At 35.2% G+C, this 16956-nt stretch overlaps 1 protein-coding gene across 9 annotated transcripts in view; it reads right to left on the reverse strand.

Annotated features, from left to right (window-relative positions):
• BRD10 (bromodomain containing 10) overlaps window positions 1-16956 on the reverse strand; it is a 114006-nt gene that overhangs the window by 91550 nt on the left and 5500 nt on the right. The window contains exon 1 of one of the 9 annotated variants that reach the window (XM_070496065.1): window positions 979-1062. The exons of the other annotated variants lie outside the window; for them this stretch is intronic. The gene's annotated coding sequence lies outside the window, so the exon portion shown is untranslated. Of the gene's footprint in view, window positions 1-978; window positions 1063-16956 lie in introns of those variants that run through there. 9 annotated transcript variants of the gene reach the window in all.

The following is a 16956-nucleotide window of genomic DNA, read 5'->3' on the forward strand; positions in this document are numbered from 1 at the left end:
CAGTATGTACTAACTGTAAAAGATGTCCACATTATACTGCTAAATGTAAAAAGAAGTTTCTGAACAAAATATATTTTTTAACCCAAAAGGAAATATATATATATGTATATGTGAACATACATATGGCACCAAGTAGTGTGTGTGTTTGTGTACACATACAAGTTCAAACTCTCACCTAGCCTATTACAATCTCTTCACGACAGGTCTCTTGGCTTCTACTCTAATCTCCCTACAGGCAGTTCTTCATGCAGCAACCCAGGTAATCCTTTTAAAAGATAATCAGATCATGTCATTCCCCTGCTCTGTCTCCTCTAAAACCTTCCAGTTAAACTTAAAATACAATCCAAAGTTCTGATGGCCTATGCAACCTAGTGTGATATGGCCCTCATCTACCTCTCCAGACCTCATTTTCTAACACTCTGCCCTTAGCTCTTTGTGGTCTGGCCACACAAAAGTCTCCTTATTACTCGCAGTCACACCAGCATCTGCTTTGCACTTGATCCTCCTTCTGTAAGGCACTCTTCCCCCAGGCACTATCATTTCATTCAAACCTCTGTTCAAATGCCAGCATATCTGAGAGGATTTCCCTGATCCCATAACTAATAAAGGATCCCCTGCCACTCTATTCCCTTACCCTGGTTTCTTTTTCTTCATGTTACTTACCACTACATTGCATTATATAATTATCTATTTATTTGGTAATTAACCATCTCCCCACCAGAATGAAAGCTCCAGGAGGATAAGAACTATGTTTTGTTAATGGCTGTATCTTCAGAACTTCAAATACCTGATATTTGGAAAGACAAAAACCAAGCTATTTTTCATTTTTAATTCACACACATAATTCAAGTTGAAAAATGCCAGTCATCCATTATGGTCCATAGTAAAAGAATCTAGATTAAACATTTGTTACTAACTACTTGAGTTTCATTTATCAGAGAAAAAAATGCAATAAAATAAAAATAAAATGAGCCTCACCTCCAAATAAGAATTGTAGATAATTAATCAATGATCAAATAATGATTGAAATAACTCTCCCTTTCTAAAATTCAAGCTTTTTTCCTATGAAGAAAATTATTTCATGAAATCAATGACAGTTTGAAAATAACAGATTGGTAACTATAAGCAAAAGCTAAGCAGTAATTATGGTTGACTCATAATAGTTTTTTCTTTTTTCTTTCACAAAGCATGAAAGGGTCTTTTCTGTGTTGTTAATACATTCCAAATCAGAATTCAGAGGCTCAATTCTGTTTAAAATTATTAAAATAAGTATCAAGAAGGAAGTAAATTGATACTAAGCTTTACTTACGGTTAATATATAGACTAACACTGGCCCCCTACTAAAAACAGATATTTAGGAAGGTTTCCATTATTAGGTGATTTTGTTTTGCTGTTATCAAAACAATGTAAATGTGTCACCAATAAAAATTGGATCCGCACAATTAAAATCTGGAAACAGAATTATCCAATGTGCTTAAAAATATTCTAAATGAAGAGGTTCAGTCACTTTTTTAACCCATTTACTTAAAAAAACATTAAAATGTAACTACAGTCCTCAGAGTCCTGGCAAGAAAAAGATAATACTAAAAAGGAGATATGTTTAATAAAGAGACTGTTTACAAATGTGCAGGCAAGGTTAAGGGAAACTAGGACAGGATGGTGAAGCCCTCCTGGGCTAGGCAGGGAGCTATTATTCTAGGACCAACAGGGGACGAAGAGGAAATAGAGGAATCAAGAGAGGTGTAACTGTAGAAAAGCCCAGACAATGATGGAGCATAGTTACTGACAAGCTGCAGCCAGCAAGGAGGAAGTTGTTAGAATAAATATTCCTACTTCTCCATCCTCCTGTCAGTGCCTGCCACTGAGACTGAACCCAGTCAGACACCAGGGACAAGGCAGACCAGCTGATGCAGTCCTTAGAATTCAGCCTCGTGGGGCACAGGGCACAAGGGCTGAAAATGGATTAGGAGGGGCAAATGAAGATTATCCAGCACAGCAGAACCTTAGTATTAGTTTTCAAGAGCAACTAATTGAAATTAGGAAAGACGGAACTTTTACTGGTGGATTTCAACAAAAACTTCTGCATGTTTGATAGATAACCATCATGATGTAGTCTGCCCAGCTTGCAATGCCATTCCTCTCTCTGGATTTATATATTTTTATGAGCTCTGAACTATAACAGTCATTAAAACCAAGTACTAAAATAAACCTAACTTAAAACAAGCCTGTCAAATAGCTCTAACAGCCAATATTAAACCAAGATTTTCAAAACTAGTGAAGTATCACAATGTCCTCACCAAAAATAACTTTTTGTAACATTAATAATGTTTAAAAATTATTTTTAAAATATGCTTAATCTCTCAAGTATGTTTCACAATATATAAAACATAATAGTACAGAAGTATCCATATATGATTTATAAATAAATATGCATACACTGCGGGTACACATTAAAAATTTTTTCTGCTTGGGAAGCCAGATCATAAAAGTTTGGAGACCACTGCTTTTAATCTGCAGCTATATATTCGATACCCAAAAAAGTTTTCAGAAAAAAAGAAGTCTTCATACCTATAAAAAAAGGCATTTATCACAGGTTAAATTTACTTACTTGATCTTCTTTACCTTCTATTCTCCCAGTTTTTACTCTTATTCTCCCTGCATTTTTAACTCATCTGCATCCAGACCTCCAGCATCTTATTTGATTCCTTCATTTACTCTAACATAATTCAGCTTCTTTCAGCTATTCATATAGATAACTAGTTGGGACCCATCATACATGACTAACCTCTTCTCTTATCTCATCTCCCTTGACCAATTATCTTTCTGTCTCAGGGGCCCTACCTATCTCTTGCAACTCAGTCAAAAGCTCCTTTACTCCTATATCTTCACTACTAAGCACTAACGGAAAAAATCACCACCTTGTAGTCGGTTATCCAACTGTAACCTAAACTGGACTCAATCTTGCCTAAGATGACTTCTTTGAAAGAAGTCAACTTCCTCATTGGGTCCCCATAACAGCAATTTCAAATGCCATCATTATTCAAAAGCTTCATCCCACTACTCCTCATCACTTAGTAGCTGACTTTGCCCACCACTTATTTCACAGAGAAAACGGTAGTTTTTAAGTACGAGCTCCATTAACTTCTCGTTTCTCAAAAAACAAAATTATCTGAATGCAACTTTAAAATTTTTGCAGTGAAAAATGTGCCTCCCATCCTCTTATCAAAAATTAATCCTGCCATAGGTTTTCAGCATGTGTATTTCATTAATTATCTTCTACATCTTCAACCTCTACCTGCTAGTTGCCTTTAACATAAAAACATGTCCAAGTTTATATTAAAAACAAAGCATTCCTGGGGCCGGCCCCATGGCTGAGTGGTTAAGTATGCACACTCAGCTTCAGCAGCCTGGGGTTTGCTGGTTCGGATCCTGGGTGTGGACCATCAAGCCATGCTGTGGCAGCATCCCACACAGAAGAACTAACAGGACTTACAACTATGGATATACAAGTTTGTATTGGGTCTTATGGGGAGAAAAAAGAAAAAAACAAACACGAAGATTGGCAACAGATGTTACCTCAGGGCCAATCTCCCTCACTGAAAAAACCCCCAAACCATTCCCCTTGAAAAGAGTCACATCTAAACTGCTGGTGCATTTCATCTTTCATTTACACCTCAATCTAGCATTTGCCTGCACCTACTCTACTGAAATCACTGTTCCTAAAGGATCTCCTAGTTATGAAATTCAAATGATATTTTTTCAGTTCTTATCTACTCAACTTCTGTATACCATCTGATTACGCTTTTGCAAGAACTTGACCTGTACTTTGCAGAAAAAACAGTTTTGGATCACTAGAAAAGAGTGGAGAAGGAATACTAATTAAGAAAAATATTCATTCATGTTATTCAAATTCATTCATTCAAAATATTTACTAAGCAACAGGGATTCAGCAATGAACATGCTGATGATTTGCATATATTGAAATGAAAAGCATAAAAATCAAAGATGACTTTGATATATTCAAGTTGAAACAACAGTGATACCATTGAAAAATTGTGAAAGTTGAAAGAAAAATAGGAAAACTGGGAAGGAGATCTGGGTTAGAAATATACTTAGTTTTTAACATTTTGAGATAACAGTTGCACAACCAACTGGAAAAGTTCTATGGAAAGAAATATGAAACTAAAACAAAAGGGAGGGCTCAAGATACTGATTTGAGAGTCTTAGTGATAAAGTCATAAAAAATAAATGGTCTCTCCACAGAAGAATAAATATAGGGAGATAAGATCTGAAGGCATAATTTTAGGGATTATCCACAGTTATATGGAAAAATACAGCCAAAGAAAAGGAAGACTCTAAAGATAAGTTAAGAAATAGTTTGTTAAGAAATAGCATAATAGAGGCCAAAGGAGAAAAGTTTTAAGCACTAAGTGATCTGAATTATTTAATTCTCCAGATAGGTGGAGAAAGGACTAAGTACAAGCCACGGATTAGCAAGAAGGCATTCATTATTAAAATTCATGAGGGCAACTTCAATAAGGGATTAACTACACCACCTTATAAATTAAAAAACCTTTCGAGGCCTTAGTTCATATCTGAAGTGGCACCAAATAAATGACCTAATTCCCAAAAGAACAACTGAAGACCACCATAACTAATTTTTTAAAAACCAAAAATTCTGCTTAGAATAAATTTCCATTTCTTGATTTTGTCTTCCTAACTTAAGGAAGGCACAAAAGTAAATGTAAAATTTTTATTTACAGAGAAATGGTATTTAAAAAGGGCCTTACCAACCTCAACAACTTCTATAAGCATTTTCAGTAAGTTAGGACTGCTCTACTGAACATCTTACTACCATTACAGCTATTCCTTACCATACAGAAGCAATCAGGAGTTCTCAGTACAGGCAGAACAGAAGGCTTTCTAGGTCACGAACTCTCAAACAGTCCAGTTATGTTCATGTTCCCCAGAAGGTGCTACAGTTGTGACAAGTCTGCAAAGTGGGCAGGTAGAGACCTTGGCTTCCTGTTCTTGGCCAACTCCTCCAATATCTGCCAAGTACTGATGAGGCTTTAAAGCAGCAGATCCAGGACACTTTCAGATTCAGACAATGGCACAAAAACGAAAGACGGGAAACGAGGGCAAGTCTTGCCCCTGCCTACCTGCAATAACTCGTCATAACAAAGAGATGTAGGGACCTGGGAAGAGCTGAAGACATAAATGAAAATTAGGAGGATGTGGCAAGTAGATATCGTGGTATCCACAGAAAGTAAGTACTGCTACCAACTTCTCTTTTCAACTTTTATTTCAAGAATTGGAAGAATATCATTCTTATTCTCCACAAACCAGTAATTTCTATTGTTCTCTCACATGTTTCTTATGACAAGTGACCAAAATATGCATGCAAATGTTGATTCCACTGCAGTACTAAAAATTATACTATTAAAAAGTCTACCAAACTATCAAAAAATATCTTATAGAAAAATGAATACATGAAAAAGTTCATTTCTGGAAAACTCAGAAAAAGAAAAATCATTTGACAGAGCACTCATTCTACCAGATATTAAAATGAATTTTAAAGTTACAATAATAAAGAAGTTTAAAACCATAAGATAAGTAGCTAGACATACCAATACCACAGTGGAGACAGTCCAAAAATAGATCCAAGAATTCAATGTATTATAAAAATGGTATATCGAAGCAATGGAGAAAAGTGATGCTGTGACAACTGGCTGGACATGAGGAAAAATATAAAGCTGGATTTCAACCTTACTGCTTAACCAAAAGAAATTCCAGACAGATCCATTCATTTGTTCATTCATTCATTTATTCTTTCATTCAATATTAATTAAATACTTATAGGTAGTGAACTACGTGTTGGCATCAACGCTTATTAGGCAAGACTCCTGCCCTCACTGAGCTAACATGTTATTAAGAAAATACACAAAAATTGAGTAAACAAATACATACATATGTAAGTTCTAACTAGAAGTTACATACTCTAAGTTCTGTGAAAGACAGTCAAGAACAATTTCTTTGAGGGAGTGACAGCAGGAGAAGCCAGCCATGATAAAAGCCAACCAACCAACCAACCGAAAAAACCCTTGAGGATAGTGTTCTAGACAAAAGAAAGAGCAAATATAAAGGCCCTGAGGTAAGAATGGCTTGGCAAGTAGGCAAAGAACAGTAAGTCAAACTCCCTACATATCCTAAGCGCCAGTGAAATGATTTAAGCAGGGTACTGACTTCTCTTAATGTACCTCTTTTAAAGTTCACTCTGGCTGCAAGGCAGAAAATGGACTCCAAACAAAACAAAATGACAAACCAAAAGTTCGGTTTTGAACATGTTAAAATTTGAGACAGCTATTAGACACCCAACTGAATAAAAGAATCTAGTAACAGTAGTAGCTTCTTAATAGTAGGGGACCAGGGAACTCGTGAGAGAAAAGAGACTTTTTTTTAAGATTGGCCCTGAGCTAATACCTGTTGCCAATCTTTTTTTTTTTTTTCTTTTTCTCCCCAAAGCCCCTCAGTACATAGTTGTATACTCTAGTTGTAGATCCTTCTAGTTCTGCCGTGTGGGACTCTGCCTCACCATGGCTTGATGAGCAGTGCTAGCTCCACACCCGCAACGTGAACCAGTGAAACTCTGCGCTGCCAAAGCAGAGTACGCAAACTTAACCACTCAACCACGGGGCCGGCCCCAGAGACATTTTTACTGTAGTATTTCTTGCACTATGTAATTTTTGCCACCAGATGTACACATTATTTAAATTAATAAACTATAATAAAACAAACACTAATCACTACATTGCTAAACAAAGTGTGTATAGTACAGTTACACTTCAACTATTTCCTCTAGATTTTTACAAGTTATATTTTATATGCATAATTATTTTCAATAATTTATATTGCAAATATCAATCCTATCACCATAGGTACCTAAATGCTCCTTCCTCCTTGAAATCTTTTAGGATTCTTTCCTCGCCAGCCTCTCTCTCAGATAGAAAGGATTCTCTCAATCCCTACAGCTCTTGTCCAAAAGCAGCACAGCACAGTGATTACGCATCTGGACTCTGTAGCCAAATAGTCTGGATTCACATCCAGGTCCTGCCACTAACTAGTTCAGGCAAATTATCTTTTTTTTTTTTTAAGATTTTATTTTTTTCCTTTTTCTCCTCAAAGCCCCCCGGTACACAGTTGTATATTCTTAGTTGTGGGTCATTCTAGTTGTGGCATGTGGGATGCCGCCTCAGTGTGGCTTGATGAGCAGTGCCATGTCTGCGCCCAGGATTCGAACTGACGAAACACTGGGCCGCCGTAGTGGAGCGCGCGAACTTAACCACTGGGCCACGGGGCCAGCCCCTGGGCAAATTATCTTTTATGCCTCATTTTGCCATTTGTAACACAGGTTATGTAAATCATTAATTACCACAAGAGTTGCTGTGCAGATTAAATAAGTTAATATAGTTAAGCCCTTCAAACAGAGCAACATACAATGGCACTTAGTAACTGTTAACTATTACTAAAATTATGACAAATAAAATGTAATTTCAAAATTTCTGCTGGGCTTTTGTGTAGTAAAGGCAGCCAAGACAGGTTCTGTTGCTACTCCTTGCTCTAGACTTGCAAATTAATCATGAGTACTGTTGAAAAAGATAGCTATAAAACATAGTAGAGTAATGAAAATATTAGAAAGCTAGCTAACTTGTATGATTACAAACATTAAAATATATTTTTAAGTATCTTCTTACTATAAATCTTATAAACACATCATGGCATGACTGATGGTTTCAACCTACCTCTTAATGAGTTAGGCTAATTTTTAGTAAAAGCAGTCTGTCATTTTTTTGTTAGGAGCCAAACAAAGCAAAAGACAGCTAATCTACAAGGCAAAAAAAATAAATTTTTAGAAGAAAAAACTATAGGGTCAAAAAACAAAAACCACACTACAGGGTCCTATTGTTCCCACTGTTATCCTGTTAGTGTGCAGTCTCACATGTAACAACATTCATGTGTAACATTTGATTAACAAGCAATACCAAATCTAAGAGGTCATAAGCAGGATATAAAACTGTATATATGGCAAATCCAAATTTTGTATTGAATTTTTTTGTGTGAACAAATAATACATATGTATATATACAGATGAGCTAAAAAAGGCTACCAAGTGATCACCTCTGTCTGATGAGATGGGTGATTTTTTTATTTTAATTTTTTGACCATTTTCTACTTTTTTTCTAAATCTTCTTCAGAGCATGTAGAACGCCTAGCAGAATATTTAGCATATGGAAAGAAATGAATAAATGTTAAGTATTAGTAGACAAAGGATTTAAACGAAAAAAAATTAAAATAGATCTCAGTTATCCTATAATTTACATACTCTTGCCATGAAACGTTTTTTTAAATTGTTTTAATTTAATTTTATTTATTTTAGTTTTTTGAGGAAGATTAGCCCTGAGCTAACTGCTGCCAATACTCCTCTTTTTGCTGAGGAAGACTGGCCCTGAGCTAACATCCATGCCCATCTTCCTCTACTTTATATGTGGGATGCCTAACACAGCATGGCCTGCCAAGAGGTGCCATGTCCGCACCCGGGATCCGAACCGGCAAACCCTGGGCCATGAGAAGCGGAAGATGTGCACTTAACCACTGTGCCACCGGGCTGGCCCCTGCCATGAAACTTTAAAATAAGACTTGACTATAACTAATAACTTTTGACTTAAATTTCACTACCAACCAAATTCCCTACCATGGAATTAATAAGTAGAGGAAATTACTAATGTACTGGCAACTGCACCATAATCAGGGATTTAGATAAACTGGAGGATATAAATGGTTCTCATACTTGTTCAGTACTCTGTGGATGACCATGAAATATTGTCATATTTAATTGTTTCTAAAAACCTTTTACTGGGCATGTTATGTTATCGATTTTAAGATTATGTTCTTATAAGTATCTATCTGTTACAAAGTATCTATCTGTTACAACAGACTTGGGTTTATAAAAAACAAGTTATCAAATTAAGCATAACCAGCCAATACTGTCAACATGTGTTTAACTTTATTAATTATATTCTTTTTTTGGTTATTGGCAAACAAAGTTGCTGAAAATAACTTGGTAGATAGAATAACTTAAATTGTTAAAATTCTGTACTTAACATAATTTTTTTCCCTGAGAACTGGGAGAAGACTGAAATTATTCAACTAAAGAAACGAAACAACTAAGTCCAACCCAAATTAGATATTTAAATCTAGCAAATTATCTAAATTATTTGGCAAAAGAAAGTACTTTCTCTTCTTTCTAGCATTACTCTAGGATTTCTGCTTAATATAAAATAAATTTTTCCAGATATATGTCTATATAATCCTTCACTAAATCTTCTACCTAAGACAAACTTACATGCAAAATTAAAACTGAGAAAATTAAGGGATGAAAAAACAGCAAACTGACATTAGTCTTCTTCTCTAATTCATCTCATATATATGTGCCTTGTAATTCTCTAGCTTAAAAGCTTTTAATATAATAATTCACTAATACGGAATATCAAACTCTTTTGATATTCCTTATTACACAGCACAGCATTTTAGGTTCTCTATGACCTGGCTACATAATCTGGCCCTCCCAGTCACACCTGTCACTACTTTTCTATATATAACTACACTCTAGCCAAACTAAACTACTGGCCATTCCCTAGCTATATAAAGTGGCCTTTTTGCCTTTGCACTTTTGAGCACGCTATTCTTGTTGCCTCAAATGACCTCTACAACAACTTAATGTATCAACTCCTATCTTTCCATATTCATCTTTGAATCCCGCTACAGTGCCTATCAAATAATAAGCACTATAAATGTAGGATGAATATAATGAACTATACCTGTCTGTCTTACTACATTAACCATATACTACTTTCTGTTATGCTTTTAAATACTGTATGCACTCCTTAAAGTAGGATATGGTATCTGCATTCAACTCAACAAATATCTACTGAGATTCTCTTCACTCGAAGAGCCAGTTTCCAGAGATACGAAAATGCATAAGACAATAAAATTTACTAAGGCAAACAGACATACAAACAGATGACTTCAATTATCATGGTATTCAAAAACTTCAATACAAATCATATAAATCCAAAAGGTGGGTTCTGTAAAAACAGAGGAATACATCTAACTTATGCTGAAAAGCAGAGGGAGAGATGTGCAAAGTTGTTTTCCTGAGGAGATGACAAAATAAGTCTTAAAACATAAGAATTTTGACTTGATGTAACTGAATATTTCGTTTGATTTTTTCTTATGCTTATTTATTTCATTAATTCAAGAATTACCAAACTATTATGTATGCCCAAGACTCTGGAGATGCAATGGTGGATAAGACGTATCCTCTACTCTCAGGGAGATCACAATACGGAGAGGGAGACGGATACATCCCTAACATTTTTTTTGAAGTGCTATAAACAGATGCAAAATAAAGAATCATGGAGTACATGGAAAAAAGCAATTAATTCTGTATCAGGCTTCAGAGAGGTGGTGAGATTTGGGCTAAGTTTCAAATAATAATTAGAATTTCAACAGACATAGAAAAAAGAGACTTCTACGTAAAGAAAAAGGCATTCCAGATGTTTTCAAATTGTTCTGAATTTGATGAAGTTAATTGCCAATGACTGTAAATGGAATTCTAGAGAAAGTCAGTGTCTAATTCAACACGTGTCACTGGCAAAACCAGAATTAAACTCACTTTACTCACAAAAGTATGACACCCCTACTACAGTAAGTCATACATTAACTCTTCCAGAGTTCTGGAATACTGAGCGAGCTATTTCCAAGACATTTTTCTTCTAACTTAATACAGAGCCAAACCATTACTTAAAGATCAGAGTTAAATAAGTCTCTTTAAACATCTAATAGTATAAACATGAGCATAGTATAAGAATATTTATCTTTAGGTACTATTCAGATTCTCTGTTATTTCTGTTAAAGCCTTAATTTTTTCTTCATTTAGTTAACTGGAATTTTCTTCACTTCAACCAAACATCAACATCATCATAACTTATTGAATACTTGTTAATTCTGTAGTTTAAACCTATGATTCTTTTTGTTTTGTTTTGTTTTTTACTGAGGAAGATTCACCCTGGGCTAACGTCTGTGCCAATCTTCCTCTATTTTGTATGTTGGACACCTCCACAGCATGGCTAGTGAGTGGAGTAGGTCTGCACCAGGGATCCAAACCCACGGATCCCAGCCACAGAAGTAGAGTGCATGGAACTTTAACCACTCAGCCATGGGGCTGGGCCCTAAACCTACGGTTCTCAACCTTTTTTGGATCTGTGCCCTTCTGCTGACCTAATAAAGTTTTGCACCCTCTTTCTAGAAAAACTAAAATGAGCACGCACACACACACACACACTTTTCCACACTATATGGGGGGGGGGCAGTGTGTTAGAACTCTGCTTAAAAACTCTAAACCTTATAAAGGCTTGGAATTCATACTTAGCTATAAAAGAGAAATAAAATTTAAAAATCAACCAAAAGGCTACAAGGTCAGTTAATATACTAATATTTTACCTGATATAGTGCAGAGCAATGCTATGAGAACTAGCCCTAGATCTCTTTCCATTTCTTCCAAAAATCAAATGGGCAACACTAAGAATAGTATTATTATCCACAGCTGATATATAATGTAAGAGCATACAAACAGGTTTAAATGGATACAAGTGGATGGGAATAGGACCCAGGGTCTTTAACTTCAGGCTTTAAAAAGTTTTGATACTATTTAACATATTAGCCCTATGTAACAGGGATTACTCACAGAATTAACGCTTTAATACAACTCTAAATTAAAATCAATTTTGTCACATTATAAATCAAGTAGCTTGCTCTGGAAATAACTTTCATTAATTCTAAACTCCACTGGAGGAAGAAACTGAGAAAAAACTACTTGTCATATAAAGTTCAATATATGAGTTATTTATTTTTTGAGGAAGATTAGCCCTGAGCTAACATCTGCTGCCAATCCTCCTCTTTTGCTGAGGAAGACTGGCCCTGAGCTAACATCCGTGCCTATCTTCCTCTACTTTATATGTGGGATGCCTGCCACAGCATGGCTTGCCAAGCAGTGCCATGTCCGAACCCGGGATCTGAACCAGTGAACCCTGGGCCGCCAAAGCGGAATGTGGGAACTGAACCGCTACGCCACCGGGCCGGCCCCTCAATATATAAATTTTAAATGTAAAGAGGATAAACAAAAACCAAATTAAAAAATTACCACTCATTACATTTTAACAAATTCAGCAAAATTACATTGTGCCACCATACTAAATATAATAATCCATAATTGATTTAAAACATGAAACCAGAAACTGATGAATGAATCCAACATTAAGGAGGCAGTCTTGTCCCTCTCCTCCAAAAATAGTGATCCTGAATTTGATGGAGCATCTAGACCCAACTATCAATTTATAGGAAATACAGAGGACAAAAGAATAGAATGCTTCCAGCAAAATCCAAGACTGTAGGAGACTCCAGACTAACAAACTGATTTCTTCAACAAAATCACTGCAAGAAAGAAGGGGTCGGGGGAAGGAGAGTGAGAGGGAAGAAAAGAAAAAGAAATCTGTAAAGGACATACAAACCAATCACAATGCGTGGACCTACCTGGATTGTGATTCAAACAAACTATATAAAAATTTTCAAATTATGATTTCTGAAGCAAATGGAAATGAAAACACTGGTTGTCAGTTTGATACGGTATGGCAGTTACATTTTAAACAAGAGTATCATCTCTGAGAGTTACAAACTGGAGCGTTTACAGAATAATCTGCTGCCAATGATATATCCCAAAATAATACAGAAGGAGGGTATATAGAAGGTATGGAGATAGAGCAGAAGCAGCCATGAATAAGCATTGTTGGGGACTGAGTAATGGGCACATGAAGGTTCAAATATTCTGTTTTAGTTTTTACATGTCAGAAATTCTCTAATTAAAGTTTAAAACAATATAAAAACCAATCTAAAAAAAGAAGATTGTGTAATATTCTATGAGATACTCACGATCAAGGTCTCTCTGCTCTTTTTCAGAGGAAGAATGTGAACAACTAGCATTATGTCTCCTCACCGCCCGCCCCAACACTACCTCTCACTTTTTACCAGTTACTTTTGCCAGTTGTATTCCACGTGAAGACATGAGTGTATGAATCTGCTTCTCACTTCTCTCCTCCCTTCCCAACATTCCAGCTACAACCCAAAATACAAATGCTTATAAGGTCTGACAAGTGTAAAAGCAGCCCTAAAAAATACTTCAATGAAAAGAAAACTCTAAATTCTGAGGGTGAAATCAAATATGAAACAGTGTTACTATACCCTGAAGCATCAGTCCTTAAACTTTATTGTGTATAAAAATCACTTAGTGAGCTTATTAAAATTGTATATTCCTAATTCCCCCTCTGAGATTCTGAGTTAACAGATTTAAATACAGCATGCTTTTCTGGGGCCAAGGAATTTGCTTTAACACCATTCTAAAGCGGGCGATCTGGGAAACACACTTTGAGAGACATGCCCCCCAAAACCTTTGAAAATGACCTTTAGAACTTATAACCACCTACTGCTTAATTTCAAGTCAACATTTATAGAAGTCAAACTGCAAGAAATCAAGCAGAAATAACTCCCTGCCCTATAGATTTTACATGGTAGTGAGAGAAGAGAAAAAGATATATGTAATTAGATCATATTATATGTTAGATTGCAATAAATGCTACGAAAGAAAACAAAGGAGGTTAACAGGGATAGATAATGACCAGGGAGAGGGATATTACTTTAGATAGGATGCTGGGGAAAGGCTTCAGATAGGGGTAGTGTCAGAGAAGAAAGTGAGGGAGCCAGGAAACAAGTTTATCGGAGGAAAGAGTGTCAACTTTAAACCTGCTTTTCCTCAAGTATTCAAGACAAATATAAAATGTCTCTAATTTTGTTTATTGATTATATTCTAATATTTTTATCTTCCAATTTCAGTAACTTGAATGTTAAAAATTGAGCTTGTAGGCTAACATGGAAACAATCTACCTTTATAATTGTTTCTATGAGAAAACATTTCTAGGTAATAAGTTTTTCAGATGGTATGTTTTTCTCCTTCAGTACAAAATGAAGTGGACTCTGTTCTTATTTTTAGACTAAATATGAGAAAAGCCCCTGATTCACTAGGAATTGTGTATTTAGCAGAATTCTGGTGTCCCTTACTGTATTTGTTAGGCAATCTACCACTGAAATTGAAAAGCAGTTTAGAAACATAAAACATGAAATGCCATAAGGCAAATAATCCCAATATTCTACCTGCATGCACAGTTTGTGAAAAAGATTTTCTTTTTGATATCAACCTTAAAAAGCACAGAGTACACAATTACCATACAAGTCAATGTAGTAGGCTAGTATAGATTGAAAAATTTAAATAAAATTTTTCACCTTTAAAGCTTTTGCAAACTCAAACATACTTACTATAAACTGAGATGTTACCATTTGAAAGAAAACTCATGTCTAGCAAATGAGATGTATCTGAGAAAGGGAAGAAGCTGTCCTTTGGAAAGAGAAGATGCCCCAAACACTGCAATAACAATTCAAATACTTTCTGCATTATATCTTGACAATGTCTTTTTCGTTGCTTCTAATTTAGAAGGCTTAAATTCTCACAGAAGAGTAGTATTAGTACTTAACAAAATACAGTCAAGTAGTTTTACTTTTAATGTAAAAGATGCCTTCTCATCTTTTTCATCTTGTAGTGGAATGCCTACAAAGAAATGAACAAGTCTGATTTCCAAGACATACTAACATTTAAAGAGATATAAAAGAAGCTATGGGAAGAGTTATTTTTGTCTGAAGATACTTTCAGACGTCTGTACTCAAAAGCTTTAAACATGAAAGTTTGGGGTGAGTCCTTAGCATTATCTACTCCAAGTCCTTAAAACTGCACTTACAAAATCTGAAGATTTTATAACGTGAATGGTATTTCAAAAAATAACAGCAGTAACACATGGTCATTGTAGAAAAAACTAGAAAGAGTGGAAGGGAAAATTAAAAATCACCCATAGTTCCACTACCCAGTTACAACATTTAACATGAGTATAATGTCTTACAACTTTGGTGATACATATTTTTAATTCTATTTTTTACCAACAGTATAGCTTATTCAAAGTCGCAAATACTAATTTTCTTTAAATAAAATCTTTTTTTTACCATAAAAGTAATACACTTATTGCAGAAAATCTAGGACATATAGAAAAATTAAAAGAAGAAAATGAAAAATACTCAGGATCTTTCTACTTAGCAATAGCCACTATTAACATTTTGTTGGCTTTCCTAAGTCTTTTTTCAAAGTGTATATACTTAATACCCTGACTTTTAAACATGATTAATTCTGGAACATTCACAGGTCCCAGGTGGAAGATGATATAACAAAGGGCTTGGTGATAGATAATACTACCATTGGGGTTTATTAGTCTTTCCCAATTAAAAAAATAAAGAAGAATATCGAGTAATTTAATACGTATTTTAAAAATTCATATCATTATGCAAGTTCCTTGGAAATGAAAACAGCTATTATTTGTCCTGGGCACCTCTAATTTTATGGCAATAACCTGAGATGATTTGAAAACTAAAATACAACTATGAAAGGAACTCAATCTTCTCTCCAAAAACATGCTTCCACCTCCCTTCTCTAGTTTTTTTTTTTCTTAGAAATAAAAATAAATACAAGGGCACAAATACAGTAAGAAATAGACTATAAGGCAAAATACATTAGAATCTATTAGGGCATTTTTATTGTATTAAATCTAAATCGTTCTCAAATTAATATTCTCAAATGAAACAAAACCTCCTAAAACAGTAAAGTCTCTAAGTTTACTTTATTCCAAATAATACCTTTTACTTCAGAATAAATTATTTTCAGCTTCATTAACTGCCTCTTCTCAATTAAGCATTTCAACTTTTAATATGTATTATACACATTTTAATCATTCTTCCATCTTTCATCTTTCCGGATTGAAGACAGTCAATCCTCACACAAAGCTCTGCCTTTGCTCCCTTTGTACTTTTACAAAACTCTATCCTGGGCAATCTCATTGACTCCCATTTCTTCAACCATCATCTTTCCGCAGGTTAATTCCTAGTTTAATGTCTCTAATCTAGCCCAAGTCACTCTGCTGAGCTCCATATGCAGCCTTCTAACAATTCTCAGCTGCATATGTATCTTCAAATGAATGCCTTCTTTCACGTTCCCTCAGCTTCACCATCACGTGGGCTCAAATTCATTTTGAACATCATCCTCTCCTTCACACCTCACATCCAACAGCTTGCCATTTTACCACCTTAACCTGCTGAATTTAGGTCTTTTGTATCTTTTTTATTCCACTGCTTATTATCTCTTAATGGAATTAACTCAATAGCCTTTTAATTGGTTTCCTTTCTTCATTCTCTCTTCTTTTATTTCAGCCTCCAAACCTCAAAATACTAGTAAAATCATGTCACTTTCTTAAGTAAAACTTGCGATGGATCTACACTGGCTACATTCTAAATTCCTTAGCAAGCATTCCAGGTCCTCCACAATTTGCCACAGCCTATCTTTCTAGACTTCTCTGCCACTACAGGCCCTCATCATCCTACACTCTATTCTTCCGGAATACTCTGTACTTTCCTGCCTCCATACCTTTAATTGTTCATTTCTGTTTACCTATCACCTTGAAGTAAGGGATAACGTCATCACTGTATCTACAGGGCTTTACATACCACCTATTATAGAACAGGTCAAATAACTGTTTCAGGAACTTCTCAACTTCACCTATCAATATTCACCCACCCTCCAAAACTATGACCTCTAGAATAAAATCTAACAAAGTATTTTTCAATTCCAGCCCGCTCTCCCTCACAAGTAGTTATCCCTCCTTTGCACTACCATAACACTCTAGATTAAAACTC

Source organism: Equus asinus, chromosome 23, assembly GCF_041296235.1.
Source record: "Equus asinus isolate D_3611 breed Donkey chromosome 23, EquAss-T2T_v2, whole genome shotgun sequence".
NCBI lineage: Eukaryota > Metazoa > Chordata > Mammalia > Perissodactyla > Equidae > Equus > Equus asinus.